This window comes from Giraffa tippelskirchi, chromosome 2 (genome assembly GCF_054371585.1).
Source record: "Giraffa tippelskirchi isolate mGirTip1 chromosome 2, T2T-mGirTip1v1.2.pri, whole genome shotgun sequence".
In the NCBI taxonomy this organism is placed as follows: Eukaryota; Metazoa; Chordata; class Mammalia; order Artiodactyla; family Giraffidae; genus Giraffa; species Giraffa tippelskirchi.
In genome coordinates this window covers 135,596,545-135,621,512 of record NC_137276.1, presented here as the reverse complement: position 1 = coordinate 135,621,512, position 24,968 = coordinate 135,596,545, and the positions used below count along the sequence as shown (strand labels likewise).

General features: G+C 37.5%; 1 long non-coding RNA gene across 1 annotated transcript in view; it reads left to right on the top strand.

Moving 5' to 3' along the window:
* LOC145522948 (uncharacterized) overlaps positions 1–9,950 on the top strand; it is a 43,714-nt gene extending 33,764 nt beyond the window's left edge. The window contains exon 3 of the long non-coding RNA XR_014066263.1: positions 7,311–9,950. This is a non-coding gene — a long non-coding RNA (uncharacterized LOC145522948). The remainder of the gene's footprint in view (positions 1–7,310) is intronic.
* The last annotated feature ends 15,018 nt before the right edge of the window (positions 9,951–24,968 follow it).

The following is a 24,968-nucleotide window of genomic DNA, read 5'->3' as shown; positions in this document are numbered from 1 at the left end:
GACTTAGCCATTGAGTATGCACTCACACATACACACATACATACATATCATCTGTCAGTTTGTATGTCTTTATTTATTTATTACTCTTCCTGAGTCCCTTCCTCTTTTCCTTGTATCGTTAGTCCTATGAGTTTATTATTGCTCTCTAATGAGTCAGATAAGTTATTGTGACTCTAGGAAAATCAAGAACATATATGGTATTTCCCTGATGCTGAGAAAGAACGAAACATCCCCTGATGTCAGGGAACTGATCTGACCTCACATCTAGGTCTCAGTGTTATCCCAGTTGATATGAAGTTTTACACCTAAATCGTGTAGTTCTGTTGGACATAAACAATATCACAGAATATCTTCATCAAATGAGGTCACTCTGAGACCATGAAAAAGTGAGACAAAAATGAGATCACTGTGAAACCCATAAAATACCAAACACCTTTTCTTTCTCTAATGAGTTTCCAATACTTCTTTGGCAATCAAAGCTTCATACTTACTGTGGTATTCTCTTCCTATAGATAAGATTTATTGAGATACCCAGTCATATAATTGACCTCACTTTCTGGCACCATCCAATTCAGAGCAATTGGTCATATGCATAGATTCTCCCCAAAACTACCCAACCAAGTCACAAATTCTGTAACAAAGTCTTGATATGAGCTTCTTTCTTGATTCCTAATGGTTCCCTATGGAGTATACTCTCCCTCACTGTTGTCAGTAGTAAACCCAGTGTGTTCAACTGCAGGATTTCCTGGTGATCTTTAGTTGAAGGGCATTACCAGAGCAAATCACAGTATTATGCCAACTCAGAGGAATGCATTGCCAGTTTTATAAGGAAACCATTGAGCAAACAATGCAGTCAGTTTCAAACGAAACCAATCTTTTTGCCAACAGAACAGCACCGTGTAATCCATTTTACACACCAAGGATTTAAATATTTTTCTGAAATAAAAACATAAACATGTTAATTTCATGCTGATTTAATTTTTAAGATTTCACCTGCACATAGTAGCAGGGCTACTGATGTTATTTAATATCTATAAGCTCAAAAATTGTCTACAAATTAAAGAAATTATAAGGGCCTATTACTGATAATCATTTAAGTGAAGAATAATGTGTATATAAAGAGTATACACAAATCTCGAGTCTGCTGTGTGTTGTACGTATACAAAATAAATGTTGTTGTTCAGTTGCTCAGTCATGGCTAATTTTTTACAACACCATGGACTACTGCATGCCAGGTTTCCCTGTCCTTCACCATCTCCCGGAGTTTGCTCAAACTTGTCCATTGAGTTGGTGATGCCATTTAACCATCTCATCCTCTGTCATCCCCTTCTCCTCCTGCCCTCAATCTTTTTCAGCATCAAGGTCTTTTCCAATGAGTCAGTGCTTTGCATCAGGTGGCTAAAGTACTGGAGTTTCAGCTTCAGCATCAGTCCTTCCAATGAATATTCAGGACTGATTTCCTTTAGGATTGACTGGTTTGATCTCCTGCAGTCCAGGGGACTCTCAAGTGTCTTCTCCAGCACCACAGTTCAAAAGCATCAGTTTTTCCATGCTCAGCCTTCTTTATGATCCAACTCTCACATCTGTACATTACTACTGGAATAACCATAATTTTGCATATATGACCCTTGCCACATCAAAATATAGAATATTAACCACACTTCAGAAGTCTTCCTTTAGTATTCAGTAGCAGCTTGATCATAATGTTCCTAGGGGTTTTTAATATTAAATATTATATTCCTTGGCATAAGCAGCTCTTGAATTTAGGGCTTGTTATCAGCTGAAATTCCCAGAAACTCATAGGCAGTATCTATTCAGATAACTTTTGCCTTATTCTCTTTAACTTTGATACTCATATTCAAACTAGATATATATTATTACTTTTACCATGATTCAAATTGTATTTTATGCATTCTTCTTGAATTTACTGTCTTTTTATTGTATCTACCTCAGTTTGGATTATTTTAAAATGACTTATCTTTAGAAATATGAATTCCCTTTTGTGCTGTGTCTAACTGAACTGCCTTTAATATATATATTAAATGCTTTCAGTTGTATTTATCACTTCTAGTATTCTCTATTGTGTATTTCTTAACCATTATAGATTTCTAATAAACTGTGTTATCCTTTCTTCAAATTTTATATACACTAGTCTTCATTATAAAAGACATTCAAAGTTGCTCAGTCATGTCTGATTCTTTGCAACCCCATGGACTGTAGCCTGCAAGGCTCCTCTGTTCATGGAATTCTCCAGGCAAGAATACTGGAATGGGTAGCCATTTTCTTCTCTAGGGGATCTTCCTGACCCAAAAATTGAGCCTGGGTCTCCCGAACTGCAGGCAAATGCTTTAACGTCTGAGCTACCAGAGAAAACTTACTAAGCCCCACTTCTACTAGTGCTAATATCAGGAGTTATTTATACTACATGTAAAAGTATATGTGGTTATATGTAATAAATATAGGTTTATTTACTGTCTCTTGTTTACTTTTTCTCTTCAATGTCTTGTTGTGACCTATCTGATAATTTTATATCAAATGTGAGATATTATGATTGAAAATACAGAGTCTCTAGAAGACATTATATTCTTTCAGACAGGATTATTTTCCTTCTGACAGGCAGGGAATATGGATAGATAAGATAGATCCAATGAGAAACTGAAATACGTTCAGACTGCATTTTTGGATTTTTTTTTTTTCTTTTGGGTCTGGTATGTCTTCAGTTTGCTCCTGAGACTTAAGCTTTCTGAGTTCTCAGCTGAAAACAAGAATTTTTACCTGATTTTTTTTTTTTTTTTGGGGGGGGAGCAGACCCTTAGCTCCAGTTGTTGATTTCTCAGCAATGAAAAATGACAAAAAAAAAAACACCCCAAAAGCCTCAACTTTGCTTTTTGCCCCTTAATAACCACTTTCTGTTTAGTATTCAGCATCTTAATCATGGTCCACATGGAGATTAGAAATTAGTAAATGCCTTTGGATGGAATCATGCACAGAATGATTTTATTCCTTCTCTGAAGTTTCATTTTCTGTAAAACCCTGACTCTTAAAATATTTTACAGCCCTGTATATGTTTATCAGTAAATATTTGGTAGAGGAAAAGCAGCACTGAATAGAAAGTACACCTCATTGGATTTACTTTCTGTCTGAGATCTTGGATTCTCAAGTGTTGGATGCTTTGGTTTTTCTCTGATACATTCAAAGAGCTGTTTCTCTTTACCATATGTAAAATAAATAGCCAATGGGAATTTGCTGTATGACTCAGGGAAATCAAACAGGGTCTCTGTATTAACCTAGAGGGGTGGGATGGGGAGGGTTATGGGAGGGAGGTTCAAGAAGGAGGAGACATATATATGCCTATGGCTGATTCATGTTGAGGTTTGACAGAAAACAAAATTTTATCCTTCAATTAAAAATGAATAAATTAATTTAAAAACACAAAGAACTGTTTCTGTATTTTTACATATATTATTTTTATTATCAGCAGAAGTGTTATTTGATATCAGCTGTCTAGTTATTGCTGAATATGGCCATCTTACATGTTTTTACTTAGTCATATTCTGTAAATATTGTTTCACAGGTGGAACATTAAGGATATTGGACTTTAAAATCTTTTGAGTGTTAGGTATGAATCACAGGCTTGATCCCTCATGGTTATAAAATAGCTAATCTAGCTTCAGATATCATGGCCTCTCATAACAGAACCTGAGGACAGAATGGAGGAAAAGAGAACAAAAAAAGGATTTTCACTTTGTAAATTTTTCTCCTTTAAGAGTGAAGATTCCAGCATTCCAAGAAGTCTCCAGCAGATATCCTTGGTTAGAAAAGTTTCACTTCCTCTTTTAGGCCAATTACTAGCAAAGAGGAAGGGCTGCCATGTTTAGTTTTGTCTGATTAAAATTTATTCCTGGGGCTAGGCAATTTGCTAGCTGCTGAACATTAGGTTCTATTAGCAGAGAAGGAATGAGAATGATTTGTTCTTTAGGCAAACTGTCCTTGTTGCACAAAATATTTCACAGGCTTTACTTATTTCATTTTTCAGCTTCAGCTTCTGTCCATATTGTCATGTCTCTTGTGTGTAGATCAGTTGTTCAACCTTGACACAGTTGACATGTAGGGCCAGATAGTTCTTTGTTATGACTGTGCTGGTCATTGTACAATATGCTGCAGCATTCCTGACCTTTACGCACTAGATGCTAGTAGTGTTCCTCCCTCACTCATTTGAGAAAGCAAAAACATCTCCAGACGTCACCAGATGTCCTCTGACAGGCAGAAGCTCCCTCATTTGAAAAATTCATTTATCTAGATGTCAGAGTATAATGGAATAGAAAAGATGTCCTGAAAAAGGGACTATGTCAACAGAATTAACATCCATCCAGAGGATATATGTATATGTTTATAGAATAAATTAAAGCATGTTGGAATAAAAGATATCTCCATGTTTTCAGTTTCTGAATAATAAATTTCAATCACACAAAGCAATACAAGGCTTAATCCAGTTGTTGGTCTCAGTCTGCTTTGGATGTTAATGGGGTGACTCATTCACTAGTAAAGGAACATATAAGAAAAATACTTGACATATCGAAATATAGGAACTGTAGGTACTCTGGAGTTCCAGTAATTTCCCTTTAAGATGAAAGAATCTAAAAGGATTTAACAGTCCTAGACCTAGACTCTTATGAGTCTCTAGGAAATATTTTTCATTTTGCATACTTAGAAATTTAGATGATGTCTAGCCAAATGCCACCACCATCCCTATGGCAGCATACAGTGGTCTTGCAGGCACAAGTCTTTCCAGTGTTTTTATTACTACCAACTAAAGGATTAAGTGAAACATAGTTTAAAGAAGCGGTCCAGCAGTCACTCATGATTCCTGAAATGAAAGTCCAGTAATTCATTTTAGAATATATCTATCCAACATTTAGACTCAAATGTTCTCTGTTAGATAGATTTGAGGCAAAGGTACTCTGAAAAACACCATTTATTCATCTTGGACAGACAGTAGTTCAGTTTTCAACGAGATGGAAAGAGATCTGCATTTGTTTTGTAGAAAGCATTACTAAGGAAAACTAGAGAAAGATGTTTCCTACAAAGTTGTATATAACACTCTAGTAACATTTTCTTTTTACATGTGGGATCAAAGTTGTTGTTTAGTATCTAATGTTTTTATGTTTTAATTTCAATATTTTTTAAATTGATTTACTTTCTCTTGTTCTTTTCTTTATCTTCCTCTGAGAAAGAAAAAATTTTTGTGATCTCACTTATATTTTTATTTAGAATAGTCTTATAGTATTGATTAATAATTTTCCCTTTAGTATACATTGTAAGCTAGTGAATGATATGAGACATTTCTTTGTTAACTATTGTAGGTCCCTTTTCAATATTTGTAACTACTTACCCTTCACACCCATTGGTATGGAGCTACTGAAAGTCACAGTTCTAAGGAACACATAAGAACATTTTTTGGCCAAGAAAATAAAAAAGAAAATTACATATGATAAATACAGTTAGTAGTTTCAACCATAAAGGCTCCATCCAAGAATCTTGAGATAGCTATTGACAAAGAGATTCTTTTTATACATTCAAATTTACTTTCTTTCCTCTTATAAGTATATATTTATTTAGGAGGTTTCCTTAATGTCTATTTCCCTAAGAGGTGGGAGTTCCTTAGGGAAATAACAGTACCATTATGAAATAAAGCACTTGATACATTTATTAAATGAATAAAGTATAGTTTAGCCAGTCATACATTTGTACTGTGAATAACTCACTTTGCTGTTCTCTGACAGTCTATAGATTCTATGCGTGTTAATCTTAGTACCATTTATTCTTATACTACTATATTTTTTTATTTCTTGTTATCAAGCATATGTCAGCCAGTTGCTAAGGGAATCTTCTCTTTTATTCAGAGTAATCATACAAACATTATAATTAACTTATACACTAACATTAGTAAATATGGCTATTATTATTTCCTATTCACATATGAAGAAAAGATGCTAAGAAAGACTAAGGGTATACAAAAGTATTTGAGAGGCTAACATGTAACCTAGGCAATTTGATTCCAAGCTATTACTCTATGTATTTTAGGATTTTTACAATCCAAATAGATTCTTGTAAAGATCACACTAACCAAAGTACTGCTTGCAAAGTAACCTCCTTGCTTGTAAATTTTACTTTACATCATAGATCATATTTATATACCCCTTAACTTGGTAAGATTAATTTTAAATCATATTTCTTATAACAATAATATTTTTCAATAAGAATCAGAAGGAGAAGGAAAGAGAGAAGAATCACTCCACTACAAGAGTAGAAATATTCCTGATGATCAGTCAAACCCTGGATTCACATTGCAGTGGAATTTTGTTGGAAATATTGTTGGAATATCATAGTTAATTCGATGCAGTTTGTTAAACTATTCAGACTAATAACAGTTGCCATAATCAAGATATCACATTGCATTGCACTTTTAGTCATCCTAGCAGTGAAAAATCCCCACTTACAAAGTAATATGTGTACAATATTTTTATTTAAATACATACATGGAGAGACACACAAATGCATATGTGCAAGACCATGAACTAATTAGGAAGACAAAAATGTGATTAATTTTTATTATTTAAGATATATTAAATAGATTTTTATGAGAGACCAAGATATACCATTGCTGAATAAAACATAAAAATTTTAAAATAAGATATGTGAAAATATATTTTATTTTCCTAAAATATTTTAAACATAATAAGTCATTTCCATTTAGAATGATTTCAGGATCAAATGCAAGTGTGTATAAAGCGTTAACAAAGAACCCACATTCTATACCAATGCCCTTAAGTATTAATCTTTTATATTTGGACCCATAGCTCAACTGCATGTATCCAACCCAAATCCTTTTGTATTTTGAATATGTGTTCACAGTTCTCAGTATTCATTAAAACATTCTTTCCTGTATCGTTAGCTTTATGTTTTGTATTACAAGCATCTACCTTTCACCACAGGCTATGTTCATGCTTGTTAAATCAATCTCTTCAATAGGAATTCTTCCTTCCTCGGTTTAAATTTATGAAATAAGATAAGACAATAACGTTTCAAGGTTGTATCCAGCTATTGAGAACTCCATTCATTCTCTCCATGTAACATTCTTCAATTACATTTCATAATTTCTATGACCATTTTTTTTCCTAGAGAATCGTGGGAGTGTAATACACAGCCATTCAAAAAGTCCACACAGTCAACTTTTGAATTCTTATAACTAATGACAATTTTATTCTCACATAAATTACACGTCTCTTCATTTGTATTTTTTTTTTTAGGATTAAGCAACTTCTTTGTGGCTCAGCTGATAAAGAATCTTCCTGCAGTACAGGAGACCTGGGTTCGATCCCTGGGTTGGGAAGATCCCCTAGAGAAGGGAAAGGCTACCCACTCCAGTATTCTGGCCTGGAGAATTTCATGGACTGTTTAGTCCACGGGGTCACAAAGAGTCAGGCACGACTGAGCGACTTTCACTTCAAAAACAACTTCCTACTCCCAGTAGAAAGAAAAGCTATCAAATAGACAGGTGTCTTATTCCTCCTTACTCCCTAAAGCAATGCATTTCCCAGGAGACAGCCCACTGGAGACTTTCAACCAGCAATGGCTTTGAAAGTCCTCTTTTCCTCTGTTGGCCCACTCACTGTGGGTGTTCAGCAAAGCTACATCTTTCATCTTATTCCTTGTGATCAAGTGTAATTGAGAAGTTGTGACAAGTGAAGAATTACTCTATCCCTCTCCCTAAAAGTTGTGTAGAAGAAACTTTTCTTTTCAGTTAGAAGGAAACATGGAAAAAAATTATTCAAACCAAAAATAATTTACTACACTTTATTGAGAAGGGCACATAATACATATTTCATTTAGAATCATTATGCAGCTCTTATTTTGTCACATCTGATATTTTACAAAGATTTATTAATGTTAGGTAACTAAAATATATTGAGTATTATCTCATTTTAATGACAAATTAATCTACCCTATAACCAAAGGGTCTAGAAATGGAAGAAACAGTACAGCATTTATTTGTTAGCAATTTTTTGTCTGCAAATATACATAATTTAATATACTATCAGAATCATAATTTCTTAGAACAAAATAATATACAATTACTACAAGACCTTCTAGAACTAACACCCAAAAAAGATGTCCTTTTCATTACAGGGGACTGGAATGCAAAAGTAGGAAGTCAAGAAACACCTGGAATAACAGGCAAATACGGCCTTGGAGTACAGAATGAAGCAGGGCAAAGGCTAATAGAGTTTTGCCAAGAGAACACACTGGTCATAGCAAACACCCTCTTCCAACAACACAAGAGAAGACTCTACACATGGACATCATCAGATGGTCGACATCAAAATGTGGAGAAACTGGAACCCTTTTGCATAGCTAGTGGGAATGAACAAATGTTATGATGACTTTGGAAAGCAGTTTACTTTTCCTCAAAAAGCTAACCCCAAAATTGCCATTTGCCTCAGCAATTGAAGTCCTACATATATAACCAAAATTATTTCAGCGGTACTCAACCAGACACTTGTAAGTGAATGTCTGTGCGTGCGTACTAAGTTGCTTCAGTTGTGTCTGCCTCTTTGTGACCCTATGGACTGTGGCCCACCATACTCTGCTGTCCATGGGATTTTCTAGGCAAGAATACTAGATTCGGTTGCCATGCCCTCCTCCAGGGGATCTTCCCCATCCACGGACTAAACCCACGTCTCTTATGTCTCTTGCACTGGCAGGTAGGTTCTTTACCATTAGCACCACCTGGGAAGACCAAGTAAATATTTACTGCAGCATTATTCAAAGTAACCAAAAGATGTCCAACAGCAAGTCAATGAATAAATAAAATGGGATATTTATATACAATGTAATATTATTTAGCTATAAAAGATTTGATGCTGTAAAGAGCAACATTGCATAGGAACTTGGAATGTTAGGTTCATGACTCAGGGCAAATTGGAAGTGGTCAAACAGGAGATGACAAGAGTGAACATTGACATTCTAGGAATCAGTGAACTAAGATGGACTGGAATAGGTGAATTTAACTCAGATGACCATTATTTCTACTACTGTGGGCAGGAATCCCTTAGAAGAAATGGAGTAGCCATCATAGTCAACAAAAGAGTCCGAAATGCAGTGCTTGGATGCAATCTCAAAAACGACAGAATGATATCTGTTTGTTTTCGAGGCAAACCATTCAATATCATGGTAATTCAAGTCTATGCCCCAACCAGTAATGCCAAAGAAGCTGAAGTAGAACAGTTCTATGAAGACCTGCAAGACCTTCTAGAACTAACACCCAAAAAACACGTCCTTTTCATTATAGGGGACTGGAATGCAAAAGTAGGAAGTCAAAAAAACACCTGGAATAACAGGCAAATATTGCCTTGGAGTACAGAATGAAGCAGGACAAAGGCTAATAGAGCTTTGCCAAGAGAACGCACTGATCATAGCAAACACCCTCTTCCAACAACACAAGAGAAGACTCTACACATGGATATGAACGGATGGTCAACACCAAAATCAGATTGATTATATTCCTTGCATTGAGAGATGGAGAAGCTCTATACAGTCAGCAAATAAAAAGACCGGGAGCTGACGTGATTCAGATCATGAACTCCTTATTGCCAAATTCAGACTGAAATTGAAGAAAGTGGAGAAAACCACTAGACCATTCAGGTATGACCTAAATCAAATTCCTTATGACTATACAGTAGAAGTAAGAAATAAATTTAAAAGACTAGATCTGATAGACAGAATACCTGATGAACTATGGATGGAGGTTTGTGACATTGTACGGGAGACAGGGATCAAGAACATCCCCAAGAAAAAGAAATGCAAAAAAGCAAAATGGCTGTCTCAGGAGGCTGTACAAATGGCTGTGAAAAGACGGGAAGTGAAAAGCAAAGGAGAAAAAAGAAAGATATACCCATTTGAATGCAGAGTTCCAAAGAATAGCAAGGAGAGATAAGAAAGCCTTCCTCAGTGATCAATGCAAAGAAATAGAGGAAAACAATAGAATGGGGAAGACTAGAGATCTTTTCAAGCAAATTAGAGATACCAAGGGAACATTTCATGCAAAGATGGGCTCAATAAAGGACAGAAATGGTAAGGACCTAACAGAAGCAGAAGATATTAAGAAGAGGTAGCAAGAATACACAGAAGAATTGTACAAAAAAGTTCTTCACGACCCAGATAATCACAATGGTGTGATCACTCACCTACAGCCAGACATCCTGGGATGTGAAGTCAAGTGGGCCTTAGGAACCATCACTATGAACAAAGCTAGTGGAGATGATGCAGTTCTATTGAGCTATTTCAAATCCTAAAAGATGATGCTGTGAAAGTGCTGCACTCAATATGCTAGCAAATATGGAAAACTCAGCAGTGGCCACAGGACTGGAAAAGGTCAGTTTTCATTCCAATCCCAAAGAAAGGCAAGGCCAAAGAGTGCTCAAACTACGGTACAATTGTACTCATCTCACACACTAGTAAAGTAATGCTCAAAATTCTCCAAGCCAGGCTTCAGCAATACGTGAACTGTGAATTTCCAGAAGTTCAAGCTGCATTTAGAAAAGGCAGAGGAACCAGAGATCAAATTGCCAACATCTGCTGGATCATTGAAAAAGCAAGAGAGTACCAGAAAAACATCTATTTCTGCTTCATTGACTATGCCAAAGCCTTTGACTGTGTGGATCACAATAAACTATGGAAAATTCTGAAAGAGATGGGAATACCAGACCACTTGACCTGACTCTTGAGAAACCTGTATGAAGGTCAGGAGGCAACAGTTAGGACTGGACATGGAACAACAGACTGGTTCCAAATAGGAAAAGGAGTACATCAAGGCTATATATTGTCACCCTGCTTATTTAACTTATATGCAGAGTACATCATGAGAGACACTGGGCTGGATGAAGCACAAGCTGGAATCAAGATTGCTGGGAGAAATATCAGTAACCTCAGATATGCAGATGACACCACCCTTTTGGTAGAAAGTGAAGAAGACCTAAAGAGCCTCTTGATGAAAGTGAAAGAGGAGAGTGAAAAAGTTGGCTTAAAGCTCAACGTTCAGGAAACTAAGATCATGGTATCTGGTCCCATCACTACATGGCAGATAGATGGGGAAACAGTGGAAATAGTGGCTGAGTTTGTTTTTCTGGGCTCCAAAATAACTGAAGATAGTGATTACAGCAATGAAATTAAAAGACACTCCTTGGAAGGAAAGTTATGACCAACCTAGATAGCGTATTAAAAAGCAGAGACATTACTTTGTCAACAAAGGTCCATCTCCTCAAGGATATGGTTTTTCCAGTGGTCATATATGGATGTGAGAGTTGGACTATAAAGAAACCTGAGTGTTGAAGAATTGATGCTTTTGAACTGTGGTGTTGGAGAAGACTCTTGAGAGTCTCTTGGACTGCAAGGAGATCCAACCAGTCCATCCTAAAGGAGATCAGTCCTGGGTGTTCATTGGAAGGACTGATGTTGAAGCTGAAACTCCAATCCTTTGGCCACCTGATGCGAAGAGCTGACTCATTGGAAAAGACCCCGGTGCTGGGAAAGATTGAGGGCAGGAGGAGAAGGGGACGACAGAGGATGAGATGGCTGGATGGCATCACCAACTCGATGGACATGGGTTTGGGTAAACTCAGAGAGTTTGTGATGGACAGGGAGGCCTGGCGTGCTGAGGTTCATGGGGTCGCAAAGAGTCGGACACGACTGAGTGACTGAACTGAACTGAACTGAGAGCAAGTTTAGGAACAAATTGACTTCTTAGGTGTAAAAAAATTTTTCTTTTTTACTAGGGTGCATATTTAACATAAACATTCACTTACATTCATTGAGACATGTTTTCATTTATTTTTTTAAATAAAATTATGTCTAAACTGCAGAACATGATGATTTGATGTATATATCCATCGAAAAATACAATTATTAGTCAATCTAGTTAACATATTTCCTCAGATAGTTATCAAAATTTGTGTGTAATTATAGGAACTTAAATCTATGTTTTAGTAAAATTTTCAGTAGTCAATACAGTGTTATTAACTATTGTCCTATGCTATAATTTTGATCTCTAAACTTACTCATCTTACATAAGTATAACTTCATTCATTTTTGACAAAATGTTTTTTCATCCTGTAAAATGTAACTCTTAGAATTTTATGGCCACCAAAATGAACAGAATTTTAAAGTTTTAATGTACATTCTAAAGTTGAAGAATAATAGCACTTAACGACCAATAAAACTTTCAATATTTTTATTAGGGTAGATTTAAGGAGTAAAAGTAGTGAGATGAAATTTATAGCTGTTAAAATCTTTTAATTTTGTTTCAAGCAAGTATTGGAATCAACTTGGTATGGAATTAAGGTTGTGCTGTATATATTTTATGACAATGAAGTTTCTTTTAAAATATCAACTTTAAAAAATTTGCAGATATTCTATTATTTATAGCTATTCAATCTCAAACAAAAGTGAAAATCAATGTAATAATATCTGAAGACCAATAAAAATTTCCACAATTATTTTTGGTAGACATGATAGAAAATATTTTTAAGATCTTTGTATCAAATCTCCCCAGATGTTGATTCTGTCTCCTAAATCTTTCACAAATGCCACTTCCTCTCTATTCCCACGTTCAGAGTTTTAATTCAAGTCCATTTTATCTAATTTATCACATTGATTATTAATGTCATTTACATGAGCATTCTTCAAATTATTGTCAGAATAAGCTTTTGTCTAGAAAGTATGAAAATATAACTGTGTCAGTTGATGACTGGGTCTTTATTTTTTTCAGCAGCATTCTCTCTTTTTCAAAAGCAATCATGCATAATACCTAGTTATGTGTGTACATTTTAACAAAAAATAAAGAAATTGGTTAAAATGAGGAGTGAATCCTCAAACTGCACCTGCTCATCCTTTTTCTCATATAAGTTAGAGGCCCTGAGAGGCTTCTGTGGAATAATTGAATTCTATGGCACATAATTTGAAAACCACTCTTTATACTGATTTAAAATCCAAGCTGTGAGAGCTATAAAAGGAACTTTCTAATCTAATTCCAGGAATATGTTCGCTTTCATTCTTTCCAGTTCTCCACATAAACCTCTGTCACAGCCATGCATAAATGGTTCTATTTTCCAAAACAGGCCACAGTGTTGTGTATCTCCTTGCCTCTATAAATGTTCATCCTCTGCTTGAAATGTAATTTTATCCCTCGTTCCACTGTCTTTAGTTCAGTTCAGTTACTCAGTCGTGTCCAACTCTTTGTGACCCCATGGACTGCAGCATGCCAGGCTTCCCTGTCCATCACCAATTCCTGGGGCTTGCTCAAACTCATATCCATTGAGTTAGTGAAGTCATCCAACCATCTCATCCTCTGTCATCTCCTTCTCCTGCCTTCAATTTTTCTAATGAGTCAGTTCTTCATATCAGGCGGCCAGAGTATTGGAGCTTCAGCTTTAGCATCAGTCCTTCCAATGAATATTCAGTATTGATTTCCTTTAGGATTGACTTGTTTGATCTCCTTGGAGTCCAAGGGTCTCATGAGTCTTCTCCAACAGCACAGTTCAAAAGCATCAATTCTTCAGTGTTCGGCTGTCTTTATGGTCCAACTCTCACACCCATACATGACTACTGGAAAAATCATAGCTTTGACTAATGCACCTTCATTGGCAAAGTAACATGTATGCTTTTTAATATGTTGTCTAAGTTGTCATAGCTTTTCTTTCAAGGAGCAAGCTTCTTTTAATTTCATGGCTGCACTAAGTTTCCTTTAACAGTACAAATATCTGACGGCCCAGCCCTTCTAAATACAGAAAAGTTCTAAGTGTACTCCTCTCTTTCTTCCTTTCATACATGTCCCTAGCTATATTTTTAGTATTCACTATGCTTTGTTTTCATCGTTATGTTCCTTGATATTCTAGATCTCCTGAATGAATTTTGTTCTAACTATCTCAGTGTTTCTAGCAACTGGTAGAGTTCCAGATGCTTCATAAGACTTAATAAACTCCTAATAAATCAAGTAAATTTTAAAAGACAGTATGGCTTAATTTAAATGTATTCTCATTATTATTAATTTATTCAATCTTATATAATCTAAAAAAATGGATATATCTAACAGTATGCAGACTTCAAAAATATAGACCATTGACTCGGTGCCAGGCATTCTGATATGCCTTTAATATGCATTAGGACATTTAATCTGCTCTAGATATTATGAGGTAGGTATATCTAGTAACCACAGAACCCTGAGGCTTGTCAGTTGGTCAGTTCAGTCTCTCAGTCATGTCTGACCCTTTGTGACCTCATGGACTTCAGCACTCCAGGTTTCCCTTTCCATCACCAACTCCCAGAGCCTATTAAAACTCATGTCCATCACATGGGTGATGCCATCCAACCATCTCACCCTCTGTCACCCCCTTCTCCTCCTACCTTCAATCTTTCCCAGCATCAGGGTCTTTTCCAATGAGTCTGTCCTTCACATCAGGTAGCCAGAGTATTGGAGTTTCAGCTTCAGCATCAGTCCTTCTAATGAACATTCAGGACTGATTTCCTCTAGTATTGACAGGTTGAATGTCCTTGCAGTCCAAGGAATTTGCAAGAGCCTTTTCCAATACCACAGTTCAAAAGCATCAATTCTTCGGTTCTCAGCCTTCTTTATACACCAACTCTCACATCCATACCTGACTACTGGAAAAACATAGCTTTGACTAGATGGATCTTTGTTGGTAAAGTAATGTTGTTGCTTTTTAATATTCTGTCAAAGCTGGTAATAGCTTTTCTTCAAGGAGCAAGTGTCTTTTAATTTCATGGCTGCAGTAACTATCTGCAGTGATTTTGGAGCCCAAGAAAATAAAGTTTGTCACTGTTTCCCTTGTTTCCCCATCTATTTGCCATGAAGTGATGGGACCAGATGCCATGATCTTAGTTTTCTGAATATTGAGTTTAAGGGAACTTTTTCACTCTCTTCTTTCACTTTCATCAAGAGGCTCTTTAATTCTTCTTCACTTTCTACCATTAAGGGTGGTGTCATCTGCATACTGAAGTTATTGATATTTCTCCCAGAAATCTTGATTCCAGCTTGTGCTTCATTCAGCCCTGTGTTTCTCATGATGTACTCTGCATATAAGTTAAATGAGCAGGGTGACACTATATAGCCTTGACATACTCCTTTGGAACCAATCTGTTGTTCTATGTCCAGTTTTAACTGTCGCTTCTTGACCTGCATACAGATTTCTCAGAAGGCTGGTGAGGTGGTCTGATATTCCCATCTGTTTAGGAATTTTTCACAGTTTATTGTGATCCACACAAAGGCTTTGGCATAGTCAATAAAGCAAAAGTGGATGTTTTTCTGTAACTCTCTTGCTTTTTTGATGATCCAGCAGATGTTGGCAATTTGATCTCTGGTTCCTCTGCCTTTTCTAAATCCAGCTTGAACATCTGGAAGTTCATGGTTCATGGTCTGTTGAAGCTTGGCTTAGAGAATTTTGAGCATTACTTTGCTAGCATGTGAAATGAGTGCAATTGTGCGGTCGTTTGAACATTCTTTGGCGTTGCCTTTCCAAGGCCAAATTTGCTTGTTACTTCAGGTAACTCTTGACTTCCTACTTTTGCGTTCCAGTCCCCTGTAATGAAAAGGACATCTTTTATGTGTGTTAGTTCTAGAAGGTCTTGTAGGTCTTCATAGAACTGTTCAACTTCAGCTTCTTCAGCGTTACTGGTAGGGGCATAGACTTGGATTACTGTGATATTGAATGGTTTGCCTTGGAAACAAACAGAGATCATTCTTCCATTTTTAGATTGAGGACTGTAATACTTCTAAATTACTTAAGGGCACAGAGCCAGGAAGTAACATAGTTGGTATTTAAACCTGTCTTGCCAGATGCTTCCACCAATTCTGTCTTCTCTAAATTAGAGTACTGAATTTATGGCAAGCTGCAAAGGCTTGCCTTTTGTTTCAGCAAAGAATATAAAGTTATTTCCCAAACCACAGAAACATTTATTTCATAGGTTTGTCCATTCTATCTCAGTTTATAACAAATGCTAACCAATGCTTTCACGGTTAGGAATATTTTCTGCAGTAAATCGAGGGTACACAGTTATTGAACTTGGTTCAGTGTCTTGATGATGTCAGTTACAGTATCTTCCTGATTCCCCTCAACTTATTTTTGCCTTCCAGATAGTAGAATGATTGTTTAGCTTTAGATGTTAAATCAGTGTTCAGGGTAGGATGAAGGTGAAAAGGACAATGATAGTCAAATCTGTTTCTTTATCAGAAGAGCAGAACATTTCCCAGAATGCTTATCAGACTTCTGTTTTCATCTTAGTGACCAAAACTGAGTCACATGGCATTCAACTGTGAGTTTAAGAGGTTTTCTTCATAATCTATTTGCATTTTATGTTTGTTGATTTAGTTTGTCAACCTTTACAATTTTATTTTTCCAGAGCATCATCCTTTCAGGACTCTAGAACTTCAAATCACCAATTTGTTCCCTAAAAATTCATCAGACTTCTTTCACAATATCATTAGTAACTTAATTAAGAGATTTTTAACTTTTGTGTAAATATTTCTTTCTACAGTAGATTCTTCTTCTGTTCAGTTGACTTGCAGAGTAACAGTCACTAACGTATACAAACACCTCATTTATCTTCAAGTTTGATAGCAATAAACTCACAATAGAGGTAGGAGCCCCAAACTAGAAAGTTATTTTTAACTTCAGAGAAAACTAATAGAATGCTTGCCTATTCACCAGAAATATATACTCTTTTTAATCGTAGATATCGCTTTCAACAAACACCTTATGGAGAGGTTCTAACTAGATGTATGAACAACATCAATCATGAATTTTATTTGATTTCTAAATATAGAACATTGTAAAGGCAGATTCTGAAAAAAAGTCCAACTAGAAATAAGCAAAAGTCATTATCACAGAAGCTGTAATAGTGCTAACTACTAGATGGAAAAAGCAGGTACAGGAATTTTAGGAGAGAGCAGAAGATGGCGGAGGAATAGGACGGGGAGACCACTCTCTCCTCCACAAATTTATCGAAAGAACATCTGAACGCTGACCAAACTTCACAAAACTACTTCTGAAGGCTGGCTGAGGACGTCAGGCTTTCACAAAAACTGCGCATTATCTTCAAAAGAGGTAGGAGAAATTATAAAAGATAAAAAGAGAGACAAAAGAGTTAGGGACGGAGACCCGTCCCGGGGAGGGAGTCGTAAAAGAGGAGGAATTTCCAAGCACCAGGAAACCCTCTCACCGGCGGGTGTGGGGGAGGATTTTTTATCTCGGAGGGCAACGTAACTGGGAGGAAAAAATAAATAAAATCGACAGATTACGTGCCTAAAGCAACTCCCAGCAAAGAACCCCAGACGCTCGCATCATCCGCCACCAGCAAGTGGGGGCTGAACGGAGAGGAGCGGGCGGCATTGCCTAGGGTAAGGACCGGGCCCGAGTGCCCCGAGGGCAATCTGAGGGAGCTAACGTGAGATAGTAACCTAAACTGTGGGACAGCGAGAGAGAGAGAGAACTATCCCGCGAAAAGCCCAACTCTAAGGCACTGCCGGCCCGCTCACAGAACAAAGGACTGAGCGATACCAGAGGAGAGCTAGCCGGCTGCGGACCGCGCCATCCCCCGCCGGACACAGCGGGCAGGCGGGGCCCGCTAGAGCCGGAAAGGGGCAAACTCGGCTCCAGAGAGGGCACCCCCTACCAAACTGCAAACAGGCTCCCAGTTTTTAAGCAAAGACTGCCTGAGATCCCGGAGGGTCGACAGCAGCCAGGAGGGTCGCAGCCAGAGACCAGCTCCCCAGAACCGACACAAAGCACACCGGAGCCGGGCGCGCCCGTAAACCGAGGCGGGGACCAGGGAGGTGATAAGCCGCACCGCCCCAACAGGGGACAGCGCCCTCGCCAAACTCCTGGCCGCCTGGGCAGCTCCGACCGGGAACGGCACAAGCCGCGGGCAAAATCGAGTCTGCGCCTTTGTGGAGTAACCGGGAGCCTGAACCTGAGCGGCTTAGTCCTGGGAAGTGCACGCAGCTCAGGGCCCGCTCCCCGGCCGAGTAACCTGAAGCCTGAGCAGGGTAGACGGGGAAAGCACACACGCCGTGAGCGGGGGCGAACCCAGTGCGGCCGAGACACTGCGAGCTTACCACACACACGCCAGAATTGCAGTGTTCCTTCCTCCCCACAGCACGATTGAACAAGCGAACCTAAAGAGATCACCTCCACCGCTTTGTTGCAGGGCGGAAATTAGATACTGAAGAGATCTCCAAACAGAAGCCAAATAAACAGAGGGAAGTGCTTTGGAAGGGACAGGCCAACAGATTAAGATCCCTGTAGCTAATACCGACTGCATTAAAAAGGACCTACAGATCTTGAAAAGTATAAGCAGGAATAAGGATCTATCTAAAACTGAGCAGATCCCACACTGCTCACAACAGCTCCAGAGAAAGTCCGGGATATATATATTTTTTACTATTATTTTCTTTTTTTTAATTTTTTTTTTAATTTTTTTTTTAATTAAAAAAATTTTTTTTCTCTTCTTTCCTTTTTCTTCAAGTCCTCTATTACACCTTTAACTTTCATTTTCATAACACACTATTAACTTGCAAAAAAAAAAAAAAAACCCTATTTTTGAAGCAAACTACATACATATATCTTATACCTTTTGTGTTTTTTTTTTTTTTTAATGTTTTTTTCCTGTTCTACATTTTTTTACTGTTTCTTTTTTTACTGTTTTACTGTTTTTTTTTCTTTTTACACTGTTCCCTTTTTTCTTTTTTTTTTTTTTTCTTTTTTTTTTTTTTTTTAGATTGTAAGTTTTATAAGAGTCTAACCTCTACTCTAGATTTTTAATCTGTGTTTTACATATTTGATATCAACTTTGTACATTTAAGAACCCAATCTTTAGGACCCATTTTTACTCAGGAGTGTGATCACTGGCCTGATCACTCTCTCCCCCTATTGATGCTCTTTCTTCTCCCCCAGGGAACCTCTATCTCCCACCCTCCTCCTTCTCTTCTCAACCCAATTCTGTGAATCTCTGAGGGTGTTCTGGGTACCGGAGAACACTTCAGGAACAGGATACTGCCCAGATCTCTCTCTCCCCTCTTAATTCCTCCCTTTCTACTCATGCTCACCTCTGTTACCTTCCTCCCCCCTCTCTATGTATCTCTGTGAATCACTCTGAGGGTTCCAAACTGTGGAAAGCACAGAGGGAAGTGCTTACTGGCTAGATTGCTCTCTCCACATTTGAATTCCCCTCTTCCCCTCCTGGTCACTTCAACCCACCCCCCCCACCTCATCTCTCCATGTAACTCAGTGAACCTTTCTGGGTATCCCTCACTGTGGAGAATCTTTTCACCATTAACCTAAAAGTTTTATTATTGAGGCTGTATGGAAGGAGAAGTCTTGAGGCTACTGCAAGAATAAGACTGAAAGCCAGGGGAAACATTAATTAATAAGAGACCATCCAATAGCCTCCATAAACTCACTGAAACCAAGCTCCACCCAAGAGATAATAAGTTCCAGAGCAAGACATACCACGCAAATTCTCCAGCAACGCAGGAACATAGACCTGAGCATCAATATACAGGCTGCCCAGAGGCACACCAAATCCATAGACATCTCAAAAATTAATACTGGTCACTCCATTACACTCAAGAGAGCAGAAATCCAGCTCCACCCACCAGAACACCGACACAAGCTCCCCCAACCAGGAAACCTTGACAAGCCACCTGTCCAACCCCAACCGCAGTGAGGAACCTCCACAACAAAGAGGAACTTCATACTACCAGAATACAGAAGGGCCACGCCTAACACAGCAATCTAAACAAGATGAAAAGGCAGAGAAATACTCAGCAAGTAAAGGAAAATGAGAAATGCCCACAAAGCCAAACAAAAGAGGAGGAGATAGGGAATCTATCTGAAAAAGAATTTAGAATAAGGATAATAAAAATGATCCAAAATCTTGAAAGCAAAATGGAGTTACAGATAAATAGCCTGGAGACAAAGATTGAGAAGATGCAAGAAATGTTTATCAAGGACTTAGAAGAAATAAAAAGGAATCAATATAGAATGAATAATGAAATAAAGGAGATAAAAGACACTCTGGAGGGAACCAACAGTAGAATAACGGAGGCAGAAGATAGGATAAGTGAGGTAGAAGATAGAATGATGGAAATAAACGAAGCAGAGAGGAAAAAAGAAAAAAGAATCAAAAGAAATGAGGAAAACCTCCGGGACCTCTGGGACAATATGAAACGCCCCAACATTCGAATCATAGGAGTCCCAGAAGAAGAAGATAAAAGGAAAGGCCATGAAAAAATACTCGAGGAGATAATAGTTGAGAATTTCCCTAAATTGAGGAAAGAAATAGTCACAGAAGTCCAAGAAACCCAGAGAGTTCCAAACAGGATAAACCCAAGGCGAAACACCCCAAGACACATATTAATCAAATTAACAAAGATCAAACACAAAGAACAAATATTAAAAGCAGCAAGGGAAAAACAACAAATAACACACAAGGGGATCCCCATAAGGATAACAGCTGATCTTTCAATAGAAACCCTTCAGGCTAGAAGGGAATGGCAGGACATACTTAAAGTAATGAAAGAGAATAATCTACAACCCAGATTACTGTACCCAGCAAGGATCTCATTCAGATATGAAGGAGAATTCAAAAGCTTTACAGACAAGCAAGAGCTGAGGGAATTCAGCACCACCAAACCAGCTCTCCAGCAAATGCTAAAGGATCTTCTCTAAACAGGAAACACAGAAAGGATGTTTCAACACGAACTCAAAACAACAAAGTAAATGGCAACGGGATCATACTTATCAATAATTACCTTAAATGTAAATGGGTTGAATGCCCCAACCAAAAGGCAAAGGGTTGCTGAATGGATACAAAAACAAGACCCCTATATATGCTGTCTACAAGAGACCCACCTCAAAACTAGGGACACACACAGGCTGAAAGTGAAAGGATGGAAAAACATATTCCATGCAAACGGAGACCAAAAGAAAGCAGGAGTCGCAATACTCATTTCAGATAAAATAGACTTTAAAATAAAGGATGTGAAAAGGGACAAAGAAGGACACTACATAAAGATCAAAGGATCAATTCAAGAAGAAGACGTAACAATCATAAATATATATGCACCCAACATAGGAGCACCACAATATATAAGGCAAATACTAACAAGTATGAAAGGGGAAATTAACAATAACACAATAATAGTGGGAGACTTTAATACTCCACTCACGCATATGGATAGATCAACTAAACAGAAAATTAACAAGGAAACACAAACTTTAAATGATACAATAGACAAATTAGATTTAATTGATATTTACAGGAGTTTCCACCCCAAAACAATCAATTTTACCTTTTTCTCAAGTGCACATGGAACTTTCTCCAGGATAGATCACATCCTGGGCCATAAATCTAGCCTTGGTAAATTCAAAAAAATTGAAATCATCCCAGCCATCTTCTCTGACCACAATGCAGTAAGATTAGACCTCAATTACAGGAAAAAAAACTATTAAAAGTTCCAACATATGGAGGCTAAACAACACGCTTCTGAATAACCAACAAATCACAGAAGAAATCAAAAAAGAAATAAAATTATGCATAGAAACGAATGAAAATGAAAACACAACAACCCAAAACCTATGGGACACTGTAAAAGCAATACTAAGGGGAAGGTTCATAGCAATACAGGCGTACCTCAAGAAACAAGAAAAAAATCAAATAAATCAACTAACTCTACACCTAAAGCAACTAGAGAAGGAAGAAATGAAAAACCCCAGGGTCAGTAGAAGGAAAGAAATCTTAAAAATTAGGGCAGAAATAAATGCAAAAGAAACAAAAGAGACCATAGCAAAAATCAACAAAACTAAAAGCTGGTTTTTCGAGAAGATAAACAAAATTGATAAGCCATTAGCCAGACTCATCAAGAAACAAAGGGAGAAGAATCAGATCAACAAAATTAGAAATGAAAATGGAGAGATCACAACAGATTCCACAGAAATACAAAGGATCATAAGAGACTACTACCAACAGCTATATGCCAATAAAATGGACAACTTGGAAGAAATGGACAAATTCTTAGAAAAGTATAACTTTCCAAAACTGAACCAGGAAGAAATAGAAGATCTTAACAGACCCATCACAAGCACGGAAATCGAAACTGTAATCAGAAATCTTCCAGCAAACAAAAGCCCAGGACCAGACGGCTTCACAGCGGAATTCTACCAAAAATTTAGAGAAGAGCTAACACCTATCCTACTCAAACTCTTCCAGAAACTTGCAGAAGATGGTAAACTTCCACACTCATTCTATGAGGCCACCATCACCCTAATTCCAAAACTAGACAAAGATGTCACAAAAAAGGAAAACTACAGGCCAATATCACTGATGAACATAGATGCAAAAATCCTTAATAAAATTCTAGCAAACAGAATCCAACATCATATTAAAAAGATCATACATCATGACCAAGTGGGCTTTATCCCAGGAATGCAAGGTTTTTTTAACATCCGCAAATCAATCAATGTAATACACCACATTAACAAATTGAAAGAAAAAAACCATATGGTTATCTCAATAGATGCAGAAAAAGCCTTTGACAAAATTCAGCATCCATTTATGATTAAAACCCTCCAGAAAGCAGGAATAGAAGGAACATATCTCAACATAATAAAAGCTATATATGACAAACCCACAGCAAACATTATCCTCAATGGTGAAAAATTGAAAGCATTTCCCCTAAAGTCAGGAACAAGGCAAGGATGCCCACTTTCACCACTACTATTCAACATAGTTTTGGAAGTTTTGGCCACAGCAATCAGAGCTGTAAAAGAAATAAAAGGAATACAGATAGGAAAAGAAGAAGTAAAACTCTCACTGTTTGCAGATGACATGATCCTCTACATAGAAAACCCTAAAGACTCTACTAGAAAATTACTAGAGTTGATCAATGAATATAGTAAAGTTGCAGGATATAAAATTAACACACAGAAATCCCTTGCATTCCTATACTCCAATAATGAGAAAACAGAAAGAGAAATTAAGGAAACAATACCATTCACCATTGCATCAAAAAGAATAAAATACTTAGGAATATATCTACCTAAAGAAACAAAAGACTTATATATAGAAAACTATAAAACACTGATGAAAGAAATCAAAGAGGACACAAACAGATGGAGAAATATACCGTGTTCATGGATTGGAAGAATTAATATAGTGAAAATGAGTATTCTACCCAAAGCAATCTACAGATTCAATGCAATCCCTATCAAGCTACCAATGGTATTTTTCACAGAACTAGAACAAATCATCTCACAATTTGTATGGAAATATAAGAAACCTCGAATAGCCAAAGCAATCTTGAGGAAGAAGAATGGAACTGGAGGAATCAACCTGCCTGACTTCAGACTCTACTACAAAGCCACAGTCATCAAGACAGTATGGTACTGGCACAAAGATAGAAATATAGATCAATGGAACAAAATAGAAAGCCCAGAGATAAACCCACGCACATATGGACACCTTATCTTCGACAAAGGAGGCAAGAATATACAATGGAGAAAAGACAACCTCTTTAACAAGTGGTGCTGGGAAAACTGGTCAACCACTTGTAAAAGAATGAAACTAGAACACTTCCTAACACCGTACACAAAAATAAACTCAAAATGGATTAAAGATCTAAACGTAAGACCAGAAACAATAAAACTCCTAGAGGAAAACATAGGCAAAACACTCTCCGACATAAATCACAGCAGGATCCTCCATGACCCACCTCCCAGAATATTGGAAATAAAAGCAAAAATAAACAAATGGGACCTAATTAAAATTAAAAGCTTTTGCACAACAAAGGAAACTATAAACAAGGTGAAAAGACAGCCTTCAGAATGGGAGAAAATAATAGCAAATGAAGCAACAGACAAACAATTAATCTCAAAAATATACAAGCAACTTCTGCAGCTGAATTCCCGAAAAATAAATGACCCAATCAAAAAATGGGCCAAAGAACTAAACAGACATTTCTCCAAAGAAGACATACAGATGGCTAACAAACACATGAAAAGATGCTCAACATCACTCATTATTAGAGAAATGCAAATCAAAACCACAATGAGGTATCATTTCACACCAGTCAGAATGGCTGCTATCCAAAAGTCTACAAGCAATAAATGCTGGAGAGGGTGTGGAGAAAAGGGAACCCTCTTACACTGTTGGTGGGAATGCAAACTAGTACAGCCACTATGGAGAACAGTGTGGAGATTCCTTAAAAAACTGGGAATAGAACTGCCATATGACCCAGCAATCCCACTGCTGGGCATATACACCGAGGAAACCAGAATTGAAAGAGACGCGTGTACCCCAATGTTCATCGCAGCACTGTTTACAATAGCCAGGACATGGAAGCAACCTAGATGTCCATCAGCAGATGAATGGATAAGGAAGCTGTGGTACATATACACAATGGAATATTACTCAGCCATTAAAAAAAATACATTTGAACCGGTTCTACTGAGATGGATGAAACTGGAGCCCATTATACAGAGTGAAGTAAGCCAGAAAGAAAAACAACAATACAGTATACTAATGCATATATATGGAATCTGAAAGATGGTAACGATAACCCTATATGCGGGACAGAATGAGAGACACAGATGCATGGAACAATTTTATGGACTCTGAGGGAGAAGGTGAGGGTGGGACGTTCTGGGAGAATGGCATTGAGACATGTGTATTGTCATATGTGAAACAGAGCACCATTCCATGTTCGATGCATGTGACAAGGGCTCGGGGCCGGGGCAGTGGGATGATCCAGAGGGATGGGAGGGGGAGGGAGGTGGGTGGGGGGTTCGGGAAGGGGAACACATGTAAACCCATGGCTGATTCTTGTCAATGTATGGCAA